Here is a 6000-nt window from a genome sequence, read left to right on the forward strand (position 1 = left end):
CCTTTCTAGGTTCCTAAACGTAGAGTCAACATGTCCACCATGGGCATTCCTAGACCTACCCTTTCTAGGCATGTGTCTCCCCTTCTTGGGATTAATGCCTTGGTTCTCCTTAGATCTACCATTTCTAGATTTATCATGAATGGTTCTCCTAGGGTTATGATCTACAATTATCCTATTCCTATCATGATATCTAAATCCAAAATTTTTCATTTCTACATAATGACAATCATTATTTTTTCCAGCATGCATGGAGGAATTTAAATTTGACTTCAAATTTAACTTAGGGTTTACCTTACTCTTTACCTTTGGAGCTCCCCCTTGACATGAGCCTCCATTTTTCCTCCACTTCTTCAAAAGTGCCAACTGTTGGTTGCTACTCGGAATATCGTACTGGTTCCCTTATACAAAAATTTTGTATAAGTCACGAACCTTCCCTAACAACCTATTGTGTTCTTTAGAAATTAAATTTGGTATCGCAAACAGAACTTAACATTATTGATTCCAAATTCAACTTACCTGTTCTTAGAGGTTTAGACTTGGATCGCAAACGATGCTTAACATTATTAATCCAAATCCACCCATATTACAAATTTGATTAAATATTTATTTCAGAGATCGGCTTCCAGGTTAAACATGGCGAGGCACTAGGTCTTCTTGGTTATGGGAGCATCCACCACTTCCTAGACAAAGCCTTTCAACGAAATTCAATATTTAATCTCCTTATAATAACCCTAGGTTTAACCATTGAGAACAATCGAATCACAAGATTGAAAAAATAAAAGAAACACAAAATCGAATCATAAATTCAAAACCTAGAATCATTAGCCTCTTGTGTTTGGTATTTCAAAATCCATACAAAGAAAACTAGTATGATGCGGAATAAGACAACTAGTTATACCTTTCTTTGTATCCTATAGATCTCAAGATCTTCTATTGTATTCCTCTTCTTATCTTGGATGTCGTGTGAGCGACGATCTACCAAGACAAGACTCCACCAAAACCTTGGTTGGCCCTAGCTTGGGCTCCAAGCTTGGCTTGGCCGGCCACCTTAAGGTGGGTAAGAAGTTGGGTTTGGTGAATATAAGACTTTATAAATAAGAGGCTATAATAGGGACCGAGAGGAGAAATTGGTTTTGGTCTCCCGATGAGCTTGAGCTTCCCGTGTTCACCTCGAACACCCAACTCAAGTTCATCAATAATATCTCATTCCACTAAAGTGTTATTATTGCACTACCGCACCAATCTCATATTACTATATGAGCTCCTTCTTATCATGAGTGTGTTAGTCTCCCTGTGTTTAAGATATTGAATTCCCATTAATTAAGATATTGAATTCCCATTAAGATATCTAGCTCCAAGAGTAGTATCATTCAACCTTATTGTCATGTCGGACTAAGTCCACCTACAGGGTTTACATGACAATCCTTATGAGCTCCTCAAGGGGACATCATCAACCTAGATTACTAGGACACAATTTCATTCTATAATCAACAACAAACCATATAAATAATATCATTTCCCAACTTATCAGGCCTATTGATTTAACGAGCTAAATCGCACCCTTTGATAAATTAAAGAAATAAATATTAAGTATATGTGCTTGTTATTATATTATGATTAAGAGTACATACTTCTATAATAACAGAGGTATTATTCTTTTATATAGTCAATATAAAAAGAAACTACCTCAAATGGTCCTGCTCAATACACTCAGAGTGTACTACTATAATTTTATAGTCAAGATAAATTAATACCAAATTACGCTACGACTATTCCAATGGTTTGTTCCTATCCATCTTAGTCGTGAGCTACTATTTAAAATTTATAAGGAACTGATAACATGATCTTTTGTGTATGACATCACACACCAAGTTATCTACAATATAAATTAATTGAACAACTACACTTAGCATATAAATGTAAACATTTGACCAATGTGATTCTTATTTCTAAATAAATGTTTATACAAAAAGCTAGGCTTTTAGTATACATTCCAACAATCTCCCATTTATACTAAAAGACTATGCTGCCATATATCCTGTCATACATCTGATTCCCAACCCCTCAACATGCCCATAAAAAGCTCTTGCCTTAAGGGCCTTAGTGAAAGGATCTTCCAGGTTATCATCTGATGTAATCTAGGCGACAACAACTTCTCCTCGTTTATACGATGTCTCGCATTAGGTGGTACTTGCGCTTAATTGTGTTTACTTGCCTTATAGACTTATAGTTTCTTCGAGTTTGCTACTGCACCACTATTATTACAATAAATTGTAATAATTTTTGGGCAAACCAGGAATCATATCTAAGTCCATCATGAAGTTTCTAAGCCATATAACTTCTATGGCTGCCACAGAGGCTGCCATATACTCAGCTTCTATAGTGGAGTCCGAAAAAGCACCTATGCTTAACATTCCTCCATAATTATGGCTTCACCTCCTAAAGTAAACACAAAACCCCGAGGTTGACTTACTATTGTCCCTTTCAGATTATAAGTTGGAATTTGTGTAACCCACAGGGAGCAAATCATCTATCTTGTAAGCTAGCATATAATCTCTAGTCCCTCTAAGGTACTTTAATATATGCTTTATGGTAGTCCAGTGTCCCGGTCCTGGGTTACTTTGATATCTGCTAACCATGCCCACGAAAAAACAGATATCTTAGGCTCCCTACAGTTGAAGCATAAGGAACTTCCTTCATTTCTTCTATCTCTTTTGATGTCTTCGAAGACATCTCATTAGATAAAGATATTCCATGCCCAAAAAGGTAGAAAAACCTTTCATGGAGTCTTGCATTCTAAAACGAGCTAGGATAGTATCGATATATGAAGCTCAGGATAAGCATAACATTCTTTTCTTGTGATCCCTTATTACTTTGATCTCGATAATATGTGTGCATTCTCCCAAGTCCTTCATATTGAATTACTTAGACAACCATACCCTTACTTCTGACAACACTTTGATATTGTTTCCAACTAACAAAAATGTCATCTACGTATAGTACAAGAAATAACACCACGCTTCCATCACACTTCTTGTATACACAAGACTCATCCGGTTACTGAATAAATCCATAGGTCTGGATTACTTTTTAAACCGGATGTTCCAAGACCTTAAAGCTTTGCTTCAGTCCATAAATAGACCGATTAAGCTTACATACATGATGTTTTTTGCCTATTGCAATGAACCCCTCTGGTTGCTTCATATGGATGCTTTCTTCAAGACTTCCTTTAAGGAAAGCTGTCTTGACATCCACTTGCCAAATCTCATAACCATATGAGATAAAAGAATCTGGATAGACTTAAGCATGGCTACCGGTGAAAGGTTTCCTTATAATCGATACCCTTTTTCAACAAGTCTTACTTTGAAAGTTTCCACCTTCCCATCTGTCCTTCTTTTTCTATTGTAGACCTAATGACTTTTACATCATTTGGTGATTCTACAAGCTCCAGACTTTATTAGAATATATATTCTAATTCTGTATTCATTGCTCTTTGCCAAGATGCTGCATCTTTATCTTGGAGCGCTTCGTCATATGTTCGGGGATCAGGTTCATGTTCACTAGGGATCAAGTCCAAAGACTCTCCCAAAACATGAATCTTTCAGGTTGCCTAACAACCCTCCCACTACAACGAGGCACGGTATGTAATTGTGCATCATTTGTGACACGTGTTGCAGTTTCTTGTGGTATCTCATCTTGTACAGTTGGTACTAGATTAGACGTATCCTTTATTGTTTCCTTAAGAATAATTTTACTCATGGGCTTATAGTCCTCTTCTAAAAATCGGGTATTGGTGCTAACAATGACCTTCTGATCTTTAGGACTATAAAATAAACCACCTTTCGTCTCTCTAGGATAATCCATAAATAAGTGAACTTCTGTTTAACACATGTGCTGGACTACCCCAATTCTGAATATACTTCAGACTAGGCTTATGCCCATTCTACAATTCTATGGGAGTAGAGGGTTCTGACTTAGAAGATACTATGTTCACTGTCGTTTCCAGAGTATATCCCTAAAACGAATTTGGTAATTCTGAATAACTCATCATTGATCTAACCATTTCCATAAGAGTCATGTTCCTTCGTTCTGTCACACCATTCTGTTGGGGTGTACCCGGTGCAGACAGTTGGGATTGAATCCCGACTTCTGATAAGTAACTCCTAAACTCTCCTAAGAGGTACTCGCCACTACGATCTCACCGTAGTGTCTTGATACTTTTACCTCGACGTTTCTCCACATCAGCCTTGTATTCTTTGAACTTATCAAAGCACTTAGACTTGCGGCGCATCAAGTAAAATGTACCCATATCTCGAATAGTCGTCTATAAAAGAGACAAAATATTTGAAACCACCTCTTGCCTAGATAGTCATAGGTCCACACAAATCAGTATGAACCAACTTCTACACATCTTTGGCTTTATACTCTTTAGACTTAAAAAGCCTCTTGGTCATTTTTCCTTCCAAGTAAGACTTGCAGGTTGGAAAGTTTTCCACCACCAATGAACCCAAAAGTTCATCGGCTATTATCCTTTGAATCCTACTCAAGTTAATATGACCTAGCCTTAGATGCCAAAGATATAATTGGTTCATTTCCGAAAGTTATTTTCTCTTATTAGAGTTAGAAGATGTGTTATTAATTTTCATTTGTTGCATCATGGGAGTTTTTTGATTTAGAATATATAAATTACCAACCAACGTACTAGAACAGATAACTTCCCTATTTTTCTTGATAACAACTTTGTTATCAAAAGAGACAGAATATCAAGTTCTTTGAATAGTTTAGAAACTGAAATCAAGTTCTTTCTAAACTTGGTATGTAAAGACAATTTCTCAAAATCCATGTTTTATTCCTATCAGAGGATAAACTTCTCCCACTACAACAACTGCTACTTTTGTAGCAGTGCCTATATAGAAAGTGATTTCCCCTTCATATAGTTGTCGGGTTTCCTGGATCCCTTGCAATGAATTGCAGACATGATCAGTGACTCCCGTATCTACACACCAGGTACCGGTAGATAACACCACTAAATATGTTTCAACAACTACTGAATAAAATACACCTTTATTGTTCTCAGTTCTGAGAGGACAGCCTACCTTAGTGTCCAAGTTTTTATTTCCAATCATTATAATTTAGACTACCAAGTCTATTCTATAGTATAACAGCTAGGGGATTGAAAAACATTTGAAATCCTAAGAATCACAAAAATATTTCGTCAACATCAACACCTCAAAATCCCCGTGAATTTTGTATGCCACGTTAGTGTGGACGTATACAAATTCAATCATTTGTAAGAGAAGATTTTATCCATTAATTTTATTATCTTGTCAACCTATCTTTATGACAAACAAAACAAATAGAGGAAGGATGAGATCGCTGGCCACCACCAAGGAAGAAAGAGAGGAATAATAGATGTCTTATCATGGGGTGAGGCACCTCTACCCTCTCTTTTATATTCCTTGGTCTTGGCAAATAAGGAAAGTTTTAAACATAATTAAAACTTCCTTATATTCCTTGCCAATATCTAAGAAGGAAAATTTAATTAAAACTTCCTTATAAACCTTTAATGGTCGGCTCCTACCTTGTCCTCCAAACAAGGAAAGTTTTAAACAAAAAATTAAAACTTCCTTAATTGTTTCCGATAAAAAATTTTAATTAAAAAATTTCTTTCTTTAAATCCCTTAATGGTTGGTTATAAAAGAAAAGTTTTATAAATTAAAATATCTTTTTTAAAACATGTGGATGGTTACAAAAAGAAAAATTTTCTCCAAAATTAAAATCTTCCTCTTCAACTACAAATAAAGAAAGATATCAAATCTTTCTTTTAATCTTTTGTAGAAAGCTATAAGAGGAAAGATTTAAATTTTAAACTCTCTTTTAAAACCATGGCTTCCACATAAGGAAAGATTTAAAATTTATCAAAAAATAAAAATATTCCTTTTAACTACAAATAAGAAAAGATATCTAACATTTCTCTTAATCCTTTGTAGAAAGCTATAA

This window comes from Zingiber officinale, chromosome 2A (genome assembly GCF_018446385.1).
Source record: "Zingiber officinale cultivar Zhangliang chromosome 2A, Zo_v1.1, whole genome shotgun sequence".
Lineage (NCBI taxonomy): Eukaryota > Viridiplantae > Streptophyta > Magnoliopsida > Zingiberales > Zingiberaceae > Zingiber > Zingiber officinale.